General features: G+C 38.5%; 1 long non-coding RNA gene across 1 annotated transcript in view; it reads left to right on the top strand.

The window, feature by feature from the left end:
- The window catches only part of LOC135973283 (uncharacterized), a 28,226-nt gene extending 20,855 nt beyond the window's left edge, over nt 1-7,371 (top strand). Inside the window, exons 3-4 of the long non-coding RNA XR_010590094.1 lie at nt 5,207-5,333; nt 5,448-7,371. This is a non-coding gene — a long non-coding RNA (uncharacterized LOC135973283). The remainder of the gene's footprint in view (nt 1-5,206; nt 5,334-5,447) is intronic.
- Nucleotides 7,372-19,663: the final 12,292 nt, after the last annotated feature.

Genomic DNA, 19,663 nt, shown 5'->3' on the forward strand with positions numbered 1-19,663 from the left:
CAAGTGTATAACAAGTGGTGCACAAAATATTTATATATGCCACAAGCTCCTATGGGCAGATTAAATATTTTCTCAGTGGTATATACCAACTTCATTTATCACCTCAGAATAGAGTAGTATATTTGACAGCACAAATATTTTCCTTATGGATATTTTGTGTAACTATAAATGTTGTCTTACAATTAAAATGTATAATTTCCCTAAGTTTCACTTAAAAAAATTATACACTACCAATTATTAATTCAGGGCGTGGGGAATAGAACGTTGTTTTAAACAAAAGTAAGTAAAGCTCTCAAATATTCCGTTATAAATGAGGCACTCATTAACTTTAATTTATCCATTCTTCCTGTGAAGACAGTTTCATTCAGTCCATCTTCAGAGTCTTGTGCAGTTCTGTAGTATTAGGACATTTCATAATTTTAAAAAGAGAATGAAGTACTCATGGAATGTTCAAGATAGACAGGAATGATAAATGAATTATCTGTTCAGAAATGAAGGAGAAGAAGGATGATCCAATGGTTAGGGTATTGGCATGGGACAGAGAAGACCCTACTCTATCATATTTCCTGTATTTAGATAAGTCACTTGGTCTTTTTGTGCCTCAATTCTCCAGCTGTAAAAATGAAGATAATACCATCTGAGCAGTTACTTACATTGCTCTACCAGTCTATTATATTCCTGACCTACAAGTACGCTCTATGACCGTTCAGTTCATCTGTAACTAAATGTGCCAACAAGGGTGTGATGGAGGCTGACTGCATGTAGGCAGAAAAGAGCACCATCGCTTCACCTAGACATCCATCTACCGACACCTGGGGGACAATGCAAGAGCCCGCTTTGAAGTTCCACTTCTGACACCTTGCTGATCTTACCAGAGTGGTTTTGGGCAGCAAGGCAAAAGGCATGGGAAAATGAGAACAAAGACCTTTGGCTAGATTGAATGATAGGTCCTCAAGGACGGGGGACAGACTGAGACCTAGACCCCTGCAGATTAGGGATCTGGGATAAGATAGGCCTGCCTAGGACTCTAGGTAAGATAGACATGCGTGTAGAACTTTTATTGTTTTAAAAATCCTTTTCATTATGTTATGCTTGGCTCCTGCTGTTAAAATTAAACAATACTCTGTTTTAAGAAGGCTGTTTAGGGTCACTGAATCCACAGGTCACTGGCTCCCAAAGGGAAGAACTGCAGGTGCCTGAACCCAGTCAGACCTGCCTGGTAAACACAGTTGATATAGAAGGAACCGTAGCCCAGGCCCCAGTCGAAGGGTGGAAGAATAGTAGGATTCTACCCGGAGGGTGGTATAGGCACGAGATCCAAGATCTGAGGAGGATGCGCTCAGGTGCAGCCAGCCTTGTAACCATAACAAAGGGCACCAATTGTGATAGTGGCTTTTGTAACATAGACATGGACACTTGTCCACCAAGATCTTGACTTGAGACCACCAACTCCTTTTAGTTGACACATGGTGATAGGGCAACCTTTAGCAACCATCATCTTGGTCAGATTCAAGCCAGTGATTCAAGTCAGAGTCGATATTCTATCGTCAGTCTCTTGTTACATCATCCCTATTTCTAAGACTCTTTTGTACATTTATTATATTTATCTAGATATAATCACATGCAGTACAAATAGTTGCAGTCTGGTGAGTCATGTAACACAAAGGGTGCTTACAGAGTGAATAAGGTGTTTTAAAATAGCCGAATTTCTCATTAATTAATAGCATATAATGATTTTTAGGGCTCAATGCAGTAAGATGTTGAATCACTCTCAATGTGAAATAGACAAGATGTCTAGATAAGAGGAGATTGCAACCTGTATTTCTTTTTAATGGTTTTGAATAATCCAAAATCTAAACACTGTTTTCCTAATTAACAACTCTAGAACTAAGGAGTTAGCATAATTGTTTAGAGAAATAGAGCCTTATTGTAAAACACAGCAATTTAAAAAAAAGTAACTATTTAATCATACGGGCTTTTAATAATAACTCAAGAGATTTATTGTTTTTTCTGTTTGTTTTAACTAGGGGAGAATGTTCAGTTTTAAAAAGTGTATACCTCCATGCAAGTTACAGTTGTAATAATTACATGCTGCATGTCATATAAATACAATACCTACTGACATTAAAGCTTTTAGAAATTATAATGGACACAGATAGATGTTGCAACATTTAAAAATAAAACTAAAACAACAGAAACAGTCTAGAGACTCATCAGAATTCATCAGCAATCAGAGTTTAATTCCATGGTACTGTACTGTTATCTGTCAACCATTCATGCAATTAAGAGAAAATATCTACCAGCGTTTCCATGGTGCTAAAACATTCCAGTAGAACAACCAGCCCACACAGGACCTAGAAGCTATAAAATATTAATTCAGTACAAGCATGCATTTGTTAATCTCAGCATTTATTACAGGCTATAGTAATTCAGTCCTAACAAATTGTTCTGTTAAATAGAATATTGCCAAATACTACAATGCTCTGCAATGATTCGTTTTAAAAAAATATTATTTTCAAACAATGTTATTTATTATGGGATTAGGAATGTAGACCTGATAGAAAGGCTTTCATGTTAACAATGTAGCCATCATAAATGACAGTTAAGGATAAAGGTTGACACATTGATTATGTAGCATACAATAGAGGTGTGGTTCAACCTGCATAGAGGCCACTGAGGAGATTCTACTACATGATCAAGAAAAGAGTTTGATTTCCCCCTGAGCCTTTAGTCAATTCAGAAATCACAGCTAAAGTAAAGGTGAGTGTCAAAGCAAGAGAAAGCAGTTTAGCAGTGTTCAAAGGAGGTGCCCTATTGTAAGAGGTACAAAATCTAAAGGGAGAGGGAGCTTGAAATTCTTTCTCTGCCCTAGCATAATTTACCTACTGCATGGCTCTGGGATAACAGTGCATACTATCGGTTTCACTAACAAATGAAAAGTGGTCCCTTCACTGCAGTAGTAGCAGCTTATCATAGGTTATTAATGTAACATGTGTCCACAGTGCTCACATTTTGGAGAAACTGTTCTTCTTCTGCCAGTAAAGACATACGATAAGCATCTCCCAAGATAATAGACTGGCCTATTATTAGGATATGGCTTTCACTTAGTTTTCATTAGCCCTTTCCCTGCCCTCACTGAGGTCTTTGTTTCCATGTTCTGCAGCCACCATTCTTTTATCCTTCCTCCATCACAGCCTGGGGAAGTGGACACTTCAGTGATCAGTGCTCATGTAATTCTGTGACTTGGATTTTGATACAGTTGTACTGCGTTAGTAGCACCTTACTCCATGAGTAGTCCCATTGGTTTCATTGGGGCTACTTGAGAAGTACAGTACTACTCTCAGTATGAGTAAGGATATCAGAATCTTAAATAATTCCATTTCCACTTGCCTGGAGAGGTTTTTGCTCTTTAGTTCATGTGTGTGTACAGGACATTGTCCGAATGCTCTTTTTCTGAACAGTGTGTGTGTATGGTCTAGTCATGCTTATTTGATTTTAAACGTTTATTCATACAAAAGTGAAATCCACCTTTGTGCAAAAAGCCAGTATAAGTCCTATGAAGCATTTAACTCCCATTTAAGTCCTCCAAATGGGGCTTAAGTAGTGCATAGAGCTGGAGCTTGCCCTCTGCACAGTGCTGAATTTCACCCACTAGCTCATGCGGAACTCTAAAACAAACTACCACTCTGGGAAACCAGGCATGGACTAAATAATTGTGCCCAATCCCGCAACCCTTACTCTTGTGAATAATCCTTACTCATCTGATAGTCCTGATAGTAACGATTGCAGGATTGGGCCCTAAATGGAGTTGTGCTGCTATACCAGACTAAAGATTGCTGTTTCCATGGCTATTGTAGGTTTAAAGGCAGCACTATGCAATATTTCGGTACTGATGCAAAAAGCCTGGGAACAGGCTTACTGTGTCCTATGCTATAAATACCTAACATTGGTACTTTGTAGAATATATTGCTTCATGTAGGATGCAGAGAACTCTGGAAGGAACAAAGATAAAATATGTTTGCCCCATGTCTACTCTTCAGAGATGTGTGGATGAAAGGACCATCACAGCTCCTCAGTATTCCTTTCATCAGCTCCTTTATAATGTGATGCTTTTTGTTCAGGCCATTGCTAGAAAGGAAAAGAAGAAAAGTTGGAAGCCTTTTGGGAAAATACCACGCAATCAGTTTCTGAGGATATGATTATATATTTAAAATCAAACACTGTCATTTGTTCACAATTAAAACCATGCATAATAAAAAGATCATACTCATAACTCTATCTTTAAAACCATTCTCAACCAAAGGTCAGCTTTCAGCAACAGTTATTATATTTCCTTACGTGACCGGAGTGTTGTGAGCCTACATTTTAAATTGTTAATCATAGAATAATAGGAAGTAGAGTCATAATGCTCTATTAGGTCATCTAGTTTATTCCCCTACCACTGGAGCACAAACCGGGGGGAAGGAAACCTTTTATTGCTTCTTTATGATATATAAAGAAAGTCTCAAAGATGGAGTCTTTTGTTGTTTCTTAGCATTAGAAATTCATATCTTATGTAGTCTGGAAAACTCTGATGACTATAGAACTAGTGAGAGGATGGTGTCGTAATGGCTAAGAGTGTGAAATTTGAGTAATTGAGAGGGGAAGGATTTGTAGTCTGATTATGTGACAGTGTTTTGTTTATCATTTATTTTACTCCAGTGTTCAATTAACATTTCAGAGAAATGAAGCCTTTGTTAAAATCCAACATCCCACTCATTCAGTTAAAGTATCAGAGCTAACAGTGCACATCCTCTGAGATTTCCAACAAGCTTTACAGAAAAATAAGGAAAGATCAATGTTGAAATTCCTGATATCTTAAAGATAAAACAGGAACAAACAAATCCTTTTAAATAAAATATTTCAAGCCTTCATTATAGATAATCAAGAAGTAAAAACAGGTACAAGCATATTTTTTTTAACATTTTAGGTCATCATTAATATCATCCCATTACTTCCTCCACATTTTCCTGCATATTTGATCATTGATTCTTAGATTCTTCAGCTATTTGTAGACTGTTGTCATGTTCCCATTCCATCTTAGTTGACACTTAGGCAAGTCATTCAGTGTATACAGTAGTAGAGACAGCTAAATTTAGTTTCTTCAGTCTTTCCTAATACAGCAAGCCCCTCTATCCTTTTACTCATTTTTATTGTTTTCCTCCAGCCTTTTGCAGTTTATCTACGTCTTTCTGGTAATGGGGTGGCTAGAACAGAATGGACTATACAATGGCAACAAGGCAGAGAGTGTTGAGATCTGAAGGCGCAAGAGACAATGATCAGATCTGGACAAGGTATAATCTAGAGTTTGGGGTTTGCATTTAACAACATCTAAATATTGCATGCTGCTCTTGTGAGCTTTTTGCCTCAGATGGTGGAACTCTCATACTAATATCTGATTTCAACAGATTTTTGCAATCTCGAATTGGGGAAATGTTGGGAAGTCAACTGTCCTCATGAGATTTCTTGTTTGTTCATCAAAAATCTCACCAGAACTGCTGTTTGAGGAAAATACAGCCCCATCTGTTCAGGATCAGAAGGAAGGCTCCATCTGATTTTAGACCCAGCCCAAGCTATAATGGAGATTGACATGGTATGGGTCGATGGATCAGCAGACAGACAAGCAGATCGGAACCAGCATCATAGTGGATTCAGAATCTGAATTGTCTGAAATTTGAAATGGTGCCGATTTGAAGTTATTGTTGCAGTTCATACTTAGTACAAGGTCAATCAGTAATCATGCTGCTTGTCAAGTTATCTTTGGTGGCAGTAATGACCCAACAGCCAACACTTCATACTATGGCAAAAGTTGCTGCATATAACAGATAAACATATGTTGGCACAAAATCAAAGAAAGTTTTTTCCTATAGCTATCCACCTGAGTGAATTCTCATTAGATTGATGGGTATTACCCTCATTAGCCAAGCATTCCAATGGTGCTACATACAATTATGAAATATTAATCATTATCAGCAGTAGTCACCTAGAAATTGTGCCCCCTACCACAGCACCCAATTTCCCTGACTTAGTGAGAACAGTTAGGTTTTATTAGGATGAAAAATATCATTCACCTATGAGGTCTGCATTCCCCATCATATATCTTAAAAAAACAGTCAAACAAAACCAGGCCTTGCTCCAAGTGCAACATTCATTGAACTACATACTGGGTTGCTACTGACAGCACAATAGAAGAATCATAACCCTAAGCTTATTTATATCAAACTTTACAAAAATCAGTATGTTTTTCACCAAAGATGTAAATTGTACCATTTTTCTCTTGTATTGCTAATGAGATATTTAACCCTTAATGCATTTTAAGCCTTCAGTCACAATATGTTAACATGGCAGTTTATTATGACACTTTAATATGACATTAGATTTATTTTGTTCATTACTGTATGAAGATTAATAATAATTTTCCAGATCTCCATCTTCTGCAATCATCTTCCCTTACTATTGTTCCTTAAGTGTATGTTGTTGCTGTACATCAGAACTCACACAGGGAAGGATGGTGTCAGACCCTGAACCCATTCTGCTTGTGGAGATTGCTCATTTGTATGATCTAGGGTAGATCAGACTTATGCTGACAGGGAGGAGATAGAAGACATTTTTTTTGTGGCACTGAATTGCTTCTCAGACCTCATCAATATTGTGGATATAGAATGCTGAAATCTTCAAGAAATGATACAGAATATTAATATTACTTTAGACTGCAGACTCAGGGAGTTACCTGACAATTAGATATCTCATTGTGTACAGTATTCCAGCTCGGCAATGATTCTTTAAGTTTTAAGAGAATTACATTAGAGCCTGAAAAGTGACATGTGGGTGTAGGATCGGTTTATTCTGTTGTATATCTGCATGATAACTAGCCTGTAGTGTAGATGGCATGAGAATGAGAGGGATATTTTGATGATGGGATTGTTGTCAGTCTATCAGCTCATCCTTTATTAAATTACACTGTATGATTTTATGAGTTAATAGATTAAAATTATTTGTACAATTATATATTTTCATATTTATGCTTAACTTGGTTTCTCGTGATTTTGACTATATGGGCTGCTGGTGAGTGATGTTTTCAATATATGGCAAAAGTGAGGCATTTGATAGTTGTGTCTTGGAACACATTTGTTCTGAAATTTTGCATGTTTTGTTTTTCTTTTGTTGACTGAAAGCCTATGTAATTTCCTGGCTACCTTGGGTTTCAGCAGAGCAGCTCTGTTGATCTCAGTCCTCTTTCTTTCTGGTCTTCAAATCCTTTGCCTGTGGAGCCTTTGTTGACTAGCTTGATATAAGCTAGTTTTGCTGCCTCTTTCTCTTGAGAGCAAAGCTTGCCTGCTCCTTCTCAGTTTCTTGCAGTGAAACTTGTGCAGTTCTAATATGCAGAGCATGGAGCCTAGTAGTAGGGGGCTGCCTCCCTGGCCATACTTGCTGGGCCTATGGTGGAATTAGAAGATCTGCCATGAAGCTGATCCTCTCATCCCTCCTTCTCCTGTTGGGAGGATGGGGTGGGGCGTGCTAAGGCCCCTGTCTCACAACAGTTAGAGTGTGGGAGATATGGGTTGTAGACTCATAGAAGTTGTGAAAGAAGTCAAGTCCATTTGTAAATATCATAAGTAAGGGACTTTAATTTAAACCCCATAAAAAGTGCACAAATTTGACTTACAGAGTTCCGGTAAAAACAATTGTATAAAACTATCACCCTTTCAGATAATCCACATTTAGGGGCAAAACCACACCTAGCTAAAACCCTTCAGCTGAGATTTAACTTGACCTAAGTCCTAAACTGGACTGAACTCCTGGGTCTGGAGACTTTTATAGAATCCATTGGCTCCACACAACTGTCTCCCTTTGGTTTAAACCCCCTTCCATCTCTCCCTGCAATTTCTTTCCTTCCCTTTTGTTCCCATTTTTTGTGTATACGTGCTTCCCCCCACACTTTTCCATCTTATTGTCTGGCCAGAAGGAAGTAAGGGGCCATCACCCGCGGCCACCAAAAAGAAAAAAAAAAGAAAAAATAGAATAAGAACAAACCAAGTAATTGTGGGCCGTTTCCTACTCCTGAATGGGGAGCTGCAGTTCTACCTTTGTGCAATACTGCATTCCTGACAACAGGTGATGCTGCTGGACTAAATAGCAGCACATGCCAGCTTCCCAAGGGCTTCCTCACATGACCTAAAATGGAGCCTAGCTGTAGGAGATACATGCCCTCTCCACTTCCAGAGAAAACTTGGTGACATGTTCTTTTGGCTGAAATTTGGTGTGAACAGATACAGTAATATTGATTTTGGCTGTAACAAGAGACTTCTTGGATCTCCCACAGCTGGCAGTGACACAAATACATGTAGGTATCTGACGCAATCGTGTTTCATTTTGCAATTGCCAGCTGTTATCCAGGAGTAGGTGGATCTTTGGGAGTTCTTTTCTGTTACTGAATATAAAGAAAACCTTCAGGAGTGGTCAGGTAGAGAGGAAAAATATGAGGTTCCCGGCTTGACAAAGCCCTGGCTGGGATGATTTAGCTGGGAATTGGTCCTGCTTTGAGCAGGGGGTTGGACTAGATGACCTCTTGAGGTCCCTTCCAACTCTGATATTCTATGATTCTATGATTCATGGAGTTTTCCTTGAAATGTTATTATTGTGGGAGGGGATTGGGACGGAGTGGAATTTGGAGGTCAAACTTCCTCCTTAGAGGGGTAGGGAAACCTGGTTTGTGCTGAAAGGAGCTGTCCTCTAGGTACATCTGCTACTTTATTGCCCTCCCCCATCTACCTTTCACTCTGTCTGGATATCTTCTGCTCCTGTGCCTCTATTTCTCCATCTACCTATCCATCCAGTCTTCTAGGTATATACATGGTCCTTATCACCATGGTAACTGAGTGCCCTGGCAACATTTTAGTTAAGGGGTGGAAGAAGGACCTCTTGATACTTAATATTACGTATTTCTTGTTATCTAGTGTGCAGTGCTCTTTGTAAGAGCTTACTCAATGGAGATTGTTGTCAGTGACTTTGCCTTTGTATAGTGAAAGAGGTAAGAGTAGATCAAAGTAAATGTTCATAGTTATGCTTATTATTTTATGATGACCTCTCCAGATGTCTTTAACATTGATTTGCCTGTGTTTTTTTTCCTTTAACTCGTAAGCTTGATATATCATACTGACTATTCCTGCAGACCAGAATAGTCACACACCTTGCAGTATGGGGAAATCTCTATGCAGTAAGGGCTGACATGGAGTATGGCTGTTTCTGTAGAATAATAAACACTTCTTAACATGGCAGGAGCTTGCTCCTGTTGTTTAGCTGACCTGCCATGGGACTATGGCTGAATGGTGGAGAGTTTTCACTTTGACCTACATTATTTATTCTGCACGTTTGTCCTTTTTTTTTTGAGTGGCAAGGAAATCTTTTCCTTGCTTCTCTTGTTTCCTGCAATGTTGTGGGTAAAGGTGGGTTGGGATGTCTGTGTGTTCACAACAGACCTGCCAAGTCCCACTCATTTGATGAGAGATTCTCTCCTTTGGGGTTTATTTTAAGTAGGCTCTTAGAGTATTTCACTCTTGCAATGAAGGAATTTGCAACATATCTCAGAGGACCATTTAAAATCTCACTTTCAGAAAGGGCACCCATTTAAATGGTCACAGCTTGAAAACCATGCCTACAGATGCCTTTCTGTGTGTGGATTTATTTGGTGGCTTTTTGTATTGTGTTGAGGCAGCTGATGTCAGTTCAGCAGTCAGACTAAATATCCTTTTAAAACATTTTGGATCTCTTTCTTCTTGTATTTTTATGTGCATTTTGTCTTCACTGTTTCATTGGTGCTCCTGCTCATTCATAAGCATAATATCTGTCTTTGGCTCTTAATAGGCTGTATTAATTCTAAATGTATAGGTCATTTGTGGTTTATTTGGACATTTAAGAACACTTTATAAGATAGCAGAATGTGAATAAAGAGAATTTATTATTCATGAGGTTAGTATATTTCTTTCACTTGCTGTTCTAGATTATATTTCTGCTTATATATGCTGGTCATTGTTTCTGAGATTTTTTTTTCTTGTTTTATGTTTTGTTCAACACTGAAATGCACTCTGAGTTGGGGATATTAAGACAATATATTATTATTTATTATATGTAGAGCACTCTGGTAGGCTTCTTTTCTTAGGAGCTAATGATCTATGGGTCCAACCAATCTCTCATTGACTTTAGTGGGGAAGAACTGGACTTTAAGGGGCTGATCTAATTCCCATTAATTTCAGTGGAAAGACTCTCACTGACTACAGTAGGAGTTGGATCTAGCCCTAATAGCGGAGTCTGGGAATAGTTGCATGCTCTTCTTCCCTTGATACAAACATGCCGCCCTCCACCGCCACCTGTGCTTGGAGACCTGCTCCACTGGAACTCCCTATGCACTAACAGGCAGGAGGTGTGTGGGGCTGGGATGGGAGCCAGAAGATCCTCGGCTTCACAGATTCTCCCTTTCTTTTCTCTACAAAGCAAATAAGTGAAAGTTTTAAGCAGAAAAGTAGAAAGCTTAGTTAGGTATTATCTAAAAGTTACTACGAAGTTAGACTCCCATTTAACTAAAGAAGCCTGTTTCTGCCATGAGCTTTCCCCATGTTCAGTACAGTAAAGTCCAAAGTTTGCAAGTCATGAAACCTATTTTTGCATGAATGTAAGCCAGTCCTTTCCCTCCAAATTCCCCACAGGCTGTGCAACTTCAAAAGAAATTCAAATCAAGATAAAAAGGAACATTTCTAGCTTTTTTGTGGTTTCTTACCTCATCTCTTTTTTCTTTATTTTAAAATGGTGAGAGAATTTAGTGCTCATGAAAGTGTGGAGCTAATAGCGTTGGTATGAGCCCGGAAGACTTCAGGCACATGTTATGCAAGCTGTCCCAGATAGCTCTCTGCCAATTAACCTCAATCTTGGCCTGCAACTGTCTTGATGTTCCACTCTTGGGCCTACGTTAAGCAGACTGCAACCTGCGTGTTGACTTTATGATTTGCACATAAAAGTCATGTTACGTTGTGCAACCCTGAGAGGGTTGGAGTTCCCAGTAATGGGATTTGGCCAAACTGGGGGCTCTTGCACCTGGGACAGTGGTATAAAATGTAACCTTAAACTAAGGGAAAATGTAGTTAATAGTTAGGAGTCTGTTTTGTTTAAGTCAGTTCTGTTTATGATGGATTAAATTAAAGAATGTGGTGTTACTGAAAGAATATTTTTGTATTAACAGGCTTTAGTCTATGAGTTAACTGGAATTTATATAAATGGAGAGAGGAAGATTGATTCTTTTGGATGGGTATAGGGGGTTATAGGTAATTTCTTCCCTAAAAGAGCTGAGTTGAACAGCTAATCAGATGAGGTCTCTGGTAAAGTTAGGTTACTGTTGGGGTAATATGGACAAAGGGCTTGAAATGATGTCCTATTCTTTTGGCCAGGACTTTAGGGACTTTTAAAATCTTGGTTTTGGTATTAATTAGCACATAATTCCTTAAATTAGGTTAGTAATAGCAATTTATCTTTTGTATTTTGAAATTTCCTCCTTCTAATTAAAATTAAGAGTTATGGAAATAATTCTTACAAAGTTCTTTGATGAACCCCCAATCCCTCCAAATCAGTGCTCAAGTGTGCCCGTAACCTGCCTATAACTAGCTTGGCACAGCCCCGTCACACATTCTGGGTGAAATCCTGGACCTTCATAGGGGAGAATTTCATCTCCCCTATAAAATTTCTGGAATATGTTGTGTAGAGGCCTCTGAGTATGCATAGGTGCAGAAAGACGTGGACCATATTGGCTCAGTCATTGAAGAAAGGCTTGTGCAATCATAGGACTTTTATTTATAAGAGTTAAAATCCAGGCAGCCCACTTGTGTCCTGCTGCTTGCCAGGTATTTTCTGGCATGCACAAGCCAGAATTTGGCTCCATCACTCTATTATTTTCAAAATAGAGGCAGAGGTTATTGTGGCTCCATTGCAGCTGCAAATTATGTTGCAGTAACTTGAGTTTGTTTTATGTCATTTAGTCTGTGTTCAATGAAAATATACTTCTACTGTGGTAATATATGCTTTGTATGGTACATACATGCTATAATATGGGACACTTTAAATCAATATTTTTTTTAAATTAATGGAGATATCCTATCTCCTAGAACTGGAAGGGGCCTTGAAAAGTTATTGAGTCCAGCCCCCCACTTTCACTAGCAGGACCAAGTACTGATTTTGCCCTAGATCCCTAAATGGCCCCCTCAAGGGTTGAACTCACAACCCTGGGTTTAGCAGGCCAATGCTCAAACCACTGAGCTATTCCTCTCCCCCCCTACCCTAGATAAAGATGGGCACAAAGCATGATAACTCTTAGCTTTCCCCAAATGTGGGGTTGTTTGGAGATGGGGTTCCAGTTTGGGCCCTTTATAGAGGTAAGCCAGAGTTGTAAAAATAATACATGTATCGGAACTTTCCCAAAGATCAATGTGTGTGTCAGAGAGGATGGGTTTTGAGTTCTGGGTTTTAGCCACCTCTGCTTTATCACACCAGAGTATTGCATGAACTCTGTTTAAATGTCTGAATGATAAGCACCAAGACTATAATGGGGTGAAATTTAATTGGAAAATGTGATATTTATAAAAAATCTCCTTAGTGCCATAGGCAGTGTACCAGGTTAGTATTTTAGCCAGAATATTTATGTACTATTAAGGTGCTGAGTTAAACATTTTCTTCTACGAAAGTCTTCCCTGCTTATAACCTATCTGGTTTGTAGTTCTGTAGATCTTTCTTTTATTATTCTACAGTATATGATCACAAAAGACAATCTTGCTGATGAGAAAAGCCACTCGGGCAAAAAAAAAAAAGTATGCTTATCCTTAAATCTAGACTGAATATTGTGCATGGATGTAGTATTTCAAAAAGCTATTTGCATTACTTTTATGACTTTTTCTCTTTAAGTCTGCTCAGTGATGGTATATTACTCAGATATGTCTGAGTAGTGAATTACCCAAGATGTCAAACTATGTGTGGTTAATTGACAATAGACCATTTTAGTGTATTAAGTATCCATTAAAAACAACATACTTGTTCTAGATAGACACTGTGCAGTACACTCTTGAAATAACATGAGCCGACATAACATGGAGGCTAGCTTGTAGATAATACAATGGGCCAACTGTGAAGAAAAGGGCTATTTGTTTGGATTATATATTTACTACCAATTTTGGTTATATCTCATAAAGAATAAATCTAAGGAATTTATGGTCTTCTGTCTGAGAATTAGCAGGTATAGTACTGCTGTTTGCTGACCAGCCGTATTATTTTCTGATTTGTTCAGCAGTATGCAGTATGTCAGTTTTCTGGTTAGTACATCTTCATAGCTGGAGGTTTTCAGGCAGAGCAGAGATAGGCTCCTTTAAACTTACTGTGACACATCACTAATTCTAGCAATATATTTTTTTCCAGAGGCTATTTTCTCTGAGATGCAATGAAAGGAGATCTATATTGTTATAGTATTTTTTTAAGAATGAAAGCTAGATTTCCCCCCCCCCCTGATGAAGAGGTGGGAGTGGGAACAGTTGTAAATATGTATATCTTAATTCATGCAAGCCTTTGCCATTTGGTATTCACCAACTCAAATAAATAAGCATACCCATGAGGCAGAGCAGTGGATTTATGCACTTAGGCTAAAACTGAGTTCAGGCATCCTGCACTCATCCAAGTGGTCAGGATGGGTGCAGGGTCAGGAGTATGAGGAAACCCCGCACAGCGATGAATACCCAACTTGAACCACTCCTCTGCTGGCCCACCATGCTCTCCTCTTCCATGCTTGCTGCATTGCTCTCGCACATCCAGTTTCCACTTCCACAGTAGAGCTGTCCCTGTTTTGCTACAAAGGAGATGCTCTATGGCTGAGGAGGAATGTGCTGGATTTGTTCCTACAGCAAAATCCTCCAAAATCGTGCTGACATGAGGTCTAGGGAAGCTCTATAAGAGGTGGTATCTGGCAGTCTACTTTGGGCACAGCTCTGTAATGGAGTTTTAATACTTACATTTTCAAAAGAAAATTATGAAGAAATGCATGGAAATCAGCTAAAAAAAATCAGAATAACTGAATTTTAACTAGCTAATGTAAAGCACTACAGGCTTGTCCCCATCAATCAAACTTGAGTGCAAATTAGATGTACTTCTCAGTTCTCAACAATTATAGCTAAAGATAATGCAGCAAGTAAAATACTGCTGTTAAAATGTTGTCACTCTGCAGTGTAGCTGACTGTATCTGGAAATTATAGGCTTACAACAGAATTTTGAAATAATTAAAGGAAAAAAGAAAAGAGACAGACAAAAATCTTTGGTGGCACTGATAAAATTGACTAAAGTGTATCATTTCTATTAAAAAAGCAATTATTACTGTTATTGGATTCATCATTGTTTTATTGCTGATTTTGATTCCTGCATCTTTCTTTTTTTAAACACACGAGATAGTGCACGTACAACTTTGCATTGGTATTCAGGAAGAAGCTGCAGGTCTGCATTCATGACAGCCTATTTAAAATGTGCAAGAAAAGGAGTCTTCTGTAACAAGGTTATGCTGTATTGATTTACATTCACGTTTTTATGTATTGTATGTGCCATTTTCAATAGGGAAAAAAAATCCACATTATTTTGTGTTTGAAAAGATTTTGATGCTGAATGTGAATCTATATGGTAAAGAAAATATAAAGGAGATTTATTTTGAATATCTGCAATGGTTTTTATTCAAAATGAACTTTATTTACAGTACATATTTAAAAAAATACTTAAAACACAATACTAATATCTATGCAAAGTTACGCACTTTACATCAAATCCTTATCTGGCCTGTCCCAAAGTAGATTTTGGGAAAGAATATCCTTTGCATTGCAAAATTAACTTGTTACTTCAATGGGTATACGGGAAGAATAGCTCAGGGGTTTGAGCATTGGCCTGCTAAACCCAGGGTTATGAGTCCAATCCTTGAAGGGGCCCACTTAAGGATCTGGGGTAAAATCAGTACTTGGTCAGGCTGGACTCAATGACCTTTCAAGGTCCCTTCCAGTTCTATGAGAAGTGTAGAAATTCCAAGCTGAATCCTTCACTTAGCACATTTAAGTGGCAGAAAGATCAAACAAAATACTCCCATAATTAAAGAAAATGTATTACTACTAGAGTTTTTTTAGAAACACAAGTGTATTATCAAATGAAAATCTTCTCTTGATTTGTGGGGTGCTGCCAAATGAGAAAGGGACTGAACTGAGGAACCTGCAACATGTAGCTCCTCTTTCAGTTTGGAAAGGTATCTGATACACAGCATCTGATAAACATCTTGAATGGACCTAAACTCGTAGTGTAGACCAAGCCTAAGCTTCAAACTAAGGGCCAGACTGTGGCCAGCCCCTTGGTGAGTGTGCAAAGAGTTTTCCCAGTCTCTGTATCCCATTCAGGGAATGGCCATAACTATCCTTGCACATGGCCACTGAGCACGCAGGCAACTCCAGTCTACCACCAGATGTGCAACCCTCCCTATAGGGAGCAGAAAGTAAGCATGGCAAAGGTATTGCTCCTTTCTTGTTAGCGACTAGTGGAGCTGCAGTCCTGTCTCATTTTTATGGAGTAACAACATTAGCAGCTCACTGTTTATTTATATTAACTTCATTAATAGCCATCATGGGTTTATGCAGGATTTGTATGTCTCTCTTGTTTGAGAACTCCTTGGGGAAACAGGCACTATCTCCAGTTATTAAAAACATCACCTGCTTATAGCAGTGCAGAGGGCTTATTTTCTCATTTGTGTGAAATGCCTAGCATGCAGCTGGTGCTATGCAAATTGCAAGTAATAATTAATAGTTAATGATTGCAGCCTTTATTTTTCTGTATCAGTCCTGATACATAAGTAAGAGGGAGAAATGAAATGTTTCCACAGAATTTTTCTAATAGTTGGGCTTTAACTTTGAGAAGTGTGTGAGGTTAGCGTTCTTTGATCCAAATGTTCAGATTGGGTTCCTAAAGATAGACACCTAAATCCATATATAGGGACATAAATTGGTATCCTGCTTGTCCAAAAAAAAGTGCAGGTGCTCAGCACTTCTGAAAATCAGGGCCTTATTTTGATGCCTATCTATAGATTTAGGTACCTAACTTTGCCACTGAAAATTTGGACCTCTGTTTTTCACCTACGTTAGTTTTCAGTAGTGAAAAAACTGCTTTTAACATTCTGGGTCCATACATTTAGGAAAAGAATCAACAGAGGAAAGAACATGATGTAGAACTTGTGTGTGGCGGGGGCGGCGGATGCAAAACATGCAGCACAGTACGAGAGAAACATCTATGACATTTTTTTCAATCTGCATGTACTCTTTATTGATGCTTTCTTTAGAAGAGACTGCAGCAGAACAAATTCTGTTTCTCTGCCCCTTCTTACTTTGATGGTCAAACTAAAGGAGCAGGTCACCAGTAGTGCAAGAAAGGGACATATGGCTGTACTTCAAGATACACTAAAGCAATAAAATCACAGAGAAATACTCTAATGATAACGGATCTCAGGATCTTTCAGGAAAGACCATTAGAATAAGATCACCGGCATATTTCAATTCTTAGATATTAAGGATGGAGAAAGCCAGGTGAGTTTTGTGAATGAAGATATAATAGAAGTCTATTAAAAACTGCCATACAAGGTCCTAGAATGAAATCCTATTTATAGAAACATTATGACTGTTAAAGATATTATAAGAAGGAAATTGAGGGAGATACTTGAATGCCAGAACAAACAGCTTTCATTAGATAGAACTTATGCAAGTCAGTAAAAATAAGAGAGGCTTTAAAAACATTATTAAACTTATTTAAAAAAAAAAAGGAAAAACAGGAGCTTAAGAAGAAAGAAAAATAACATTTAACTGCACTGCTAGATAAAGATGAGTGTGAGTAATAACTGATAAGGCTAACATTATTAAAGTGCAGTTCTGTTCTGAAAAATTACTTTATAAAAACAGCAGAGTGAGGTTCTGTGTTTGTTGTATTCCAGTGATTTCCAGACAAATGTGGTCAAGTTTACAAATTAAAAGATTTTTTTTAACTGCCAGCCGTGCAAACTCAGGGCTTGTCTACAAAGGGGACATCCAGAAAAGTTAATCCCAATTGTACATATAAAATGATGGGGTCTAAATTAGCTGTTACCACTCAAGAAAGAGATCTTGGAGTCATTGTGGATAGTTCTCCGAAAACATCCACTCACTGTGTAGCAGCAGTCAAAAAAGCGAAAAGCATGTTGGGAATCATTAAGAAAGGGATAAGACAGAAAATATCATATTGCCGCTATATAAATCCATGGTTCGCCCACATCTTGAATACTGCTTGGAGATGTGGTCGTTCCATCTCAAAAAAGATATATTGGACTTGGAAAAGGTTCAGAAAAGGGCAACAAAAATGATTAGGGGTACGGAACAGCTGCCGTATGAGAAGAGATTAATAAGACTGGGACTTTTCAGCTTGGAAAAGAGACGACTAAGGGGGGATATGATAGAGGTCTATAAAATCATGACTGGTGTGGAGAAAATAAATAAGGAAGTGTTATTTACTCCTTCTCATAACACAAGAACTAGGGATCACCAAATGAAATTAATAGGCAGCAGATTTAAAACAAGCAAAAGGATTTTTTTTCACACAACGCAGTCAGCCTGTGGAACTCCTTGCCAGAGGATGTTGTGAATGCCAAGACTATAACAGGGTTCAAAAAAGAACTAGATAAATTCATGGAGAATAGGTCCATCAATAGCTATTAGCCAAGATGGGCAGGGATGGTGTCCCTAGCCTCTATTTGCCAGAAGCTGGGAATGGGCGACAGTGGATGGATCACTTGATGATTACCTGTTCAGTTCATTCCCTCTGGGGCACCTGGCACTGGCCACTGTCGGAAGACAGGATACTGGGCTAGATGGACCTTTGGTCTGATCCAGTATGGCCATTCTTACGTTCTTAATTAACAAAAGGTGTGAATTTGAAGTGGGTTAGTTAAACTACATTAACCCCTGTGTGAACACCTTCATTCAGAATTAAAGTGGGTGCTCAACCCTTTTTTGAAAACCAAGCCCCTTCAAGTTGTCTTAGGCTGGGCACCCAAAATCACTAGACACTTGAAAATCTTGGCTCATGTCCTTTCCATCCTTGGCTCTTCTGCTGTTCCATCCTTGTAGTTAGTTTCTTTTTTCCTCTGCATATATTAAAATATATTTTATTTAAATATAATTCTGAATGGAATGCAATCTACAGATATTTTGTGCTGCTTATGCTTTGGGTTTTCTATAGAGTTGCTCTTGTAGAGCTTTGGAGCAGCTGAGATTGGGGCAATTTACTTCAAGGATAATAACATCTATCTTGACTAACAGCTTTTTTATCAAGACTATCACAATAGAGGCTATTCAAAATTTGCCTGGGTAAATTGCTATTTTGTAAGCTACTCCATTTAAATTATTCAGATGCTGTTACTATGGTACTGCAAGCTTTGTTTGTTCACATTGTGGAGGAAGAGTCTAATGGTCCCCTAGTGTCCTCTGAACTGTAGAAAATCTAATTAAAGGAAAAATACTTTGCTGTGTGTGTTCAAGATTCACAACAAAACTGCGGAATACCCTTTTCAGTGTTTTTTTTTTAATGTGTTCAATTGGCAGAGGTGGGGTTTTTAATAGAATACACTATTCATCTATCATTTCTGGCTGCATGGGTGCAAATGCTCCCCCATCCAGCTTCTGCTGGTTCAGGTCTGCCACATTCAGGTCTGTCACTGTCTGATGGTGAACCCTGCAGGTTGGTGTTTGGCTGCATAAGAAAGAACTTTTTATTAGTTCCAAATTAAATGCTTTTTAATTTATTTGAGTGTCCCTTGTCTGTGTTTTGTGTGACACGGTAAAATAGTGGAAAGATGTAATTAAAAATCATTTCAACCAATGACAAACTTGAGACAAAGCAGGTTGTTGACAGTGCATCCTTTATGCGAGGACACTAGTGCTAAATCCAGTGGTACATCCTTTACTCTGACTGGACCTGGCTATCAGAGCAACATACATTTTTAAACTAGTGCTCGCATATTTCTTTAGTTACTCAGTCAATTCTGCAAGCTATTAAATGCAACAAACAACATCAGAAAGAAACAGATTTAGATATTTTTCAATATATCCACCTGTCTAGCGTTTGAATCCTTATCCCAGGTCTATGATTCTGAGAGAAGGTGGCTTGAGTAAATTCCCCGTTGTGCAGGCTGCTGAATTACTCCATGGATTGGAACTCTCATTAAACACAATCAGATTGCTTCTTTTAAACAGCCATTTTTATAACCAGCAATTTTACATAACTTCCATAGATTTGTACCGCAAGGGCCACACCATTACTTGCTTTTGCAGGAGTAGAGAAGAGAGTGCAAGAAGCCTGGCCCCTTAATCCCATGCACAGGGGCTAAGCACAGTATCAGTCTCACTCCCTCTGCAAGAGAACTGGCTTGAGGTGTCGCCAACAGACACACCACCTTCCTCAAAGGAGAGAGACAAGTGCAGGACAATAACTTCTCTCCCAGTCTTTATCAACCAGGGCAACTGGGCCTATGTGGGGTAGGTATCCACAAGATGCATCTTTT

Source organism: Chrysemys picta, chromosome 8, assembly GCF_011386835.1.
Source record: "Chrysemys picta bellii isolate R12L10 chromosome 8, ASM1138683v2, whole genome shotgun sequence".
Classification (NCBI taxonomy): Eukaryota; Metazoa; Chordata; order Testudines; family Emydidae; genus Chrysemys; species Chrysemys picta.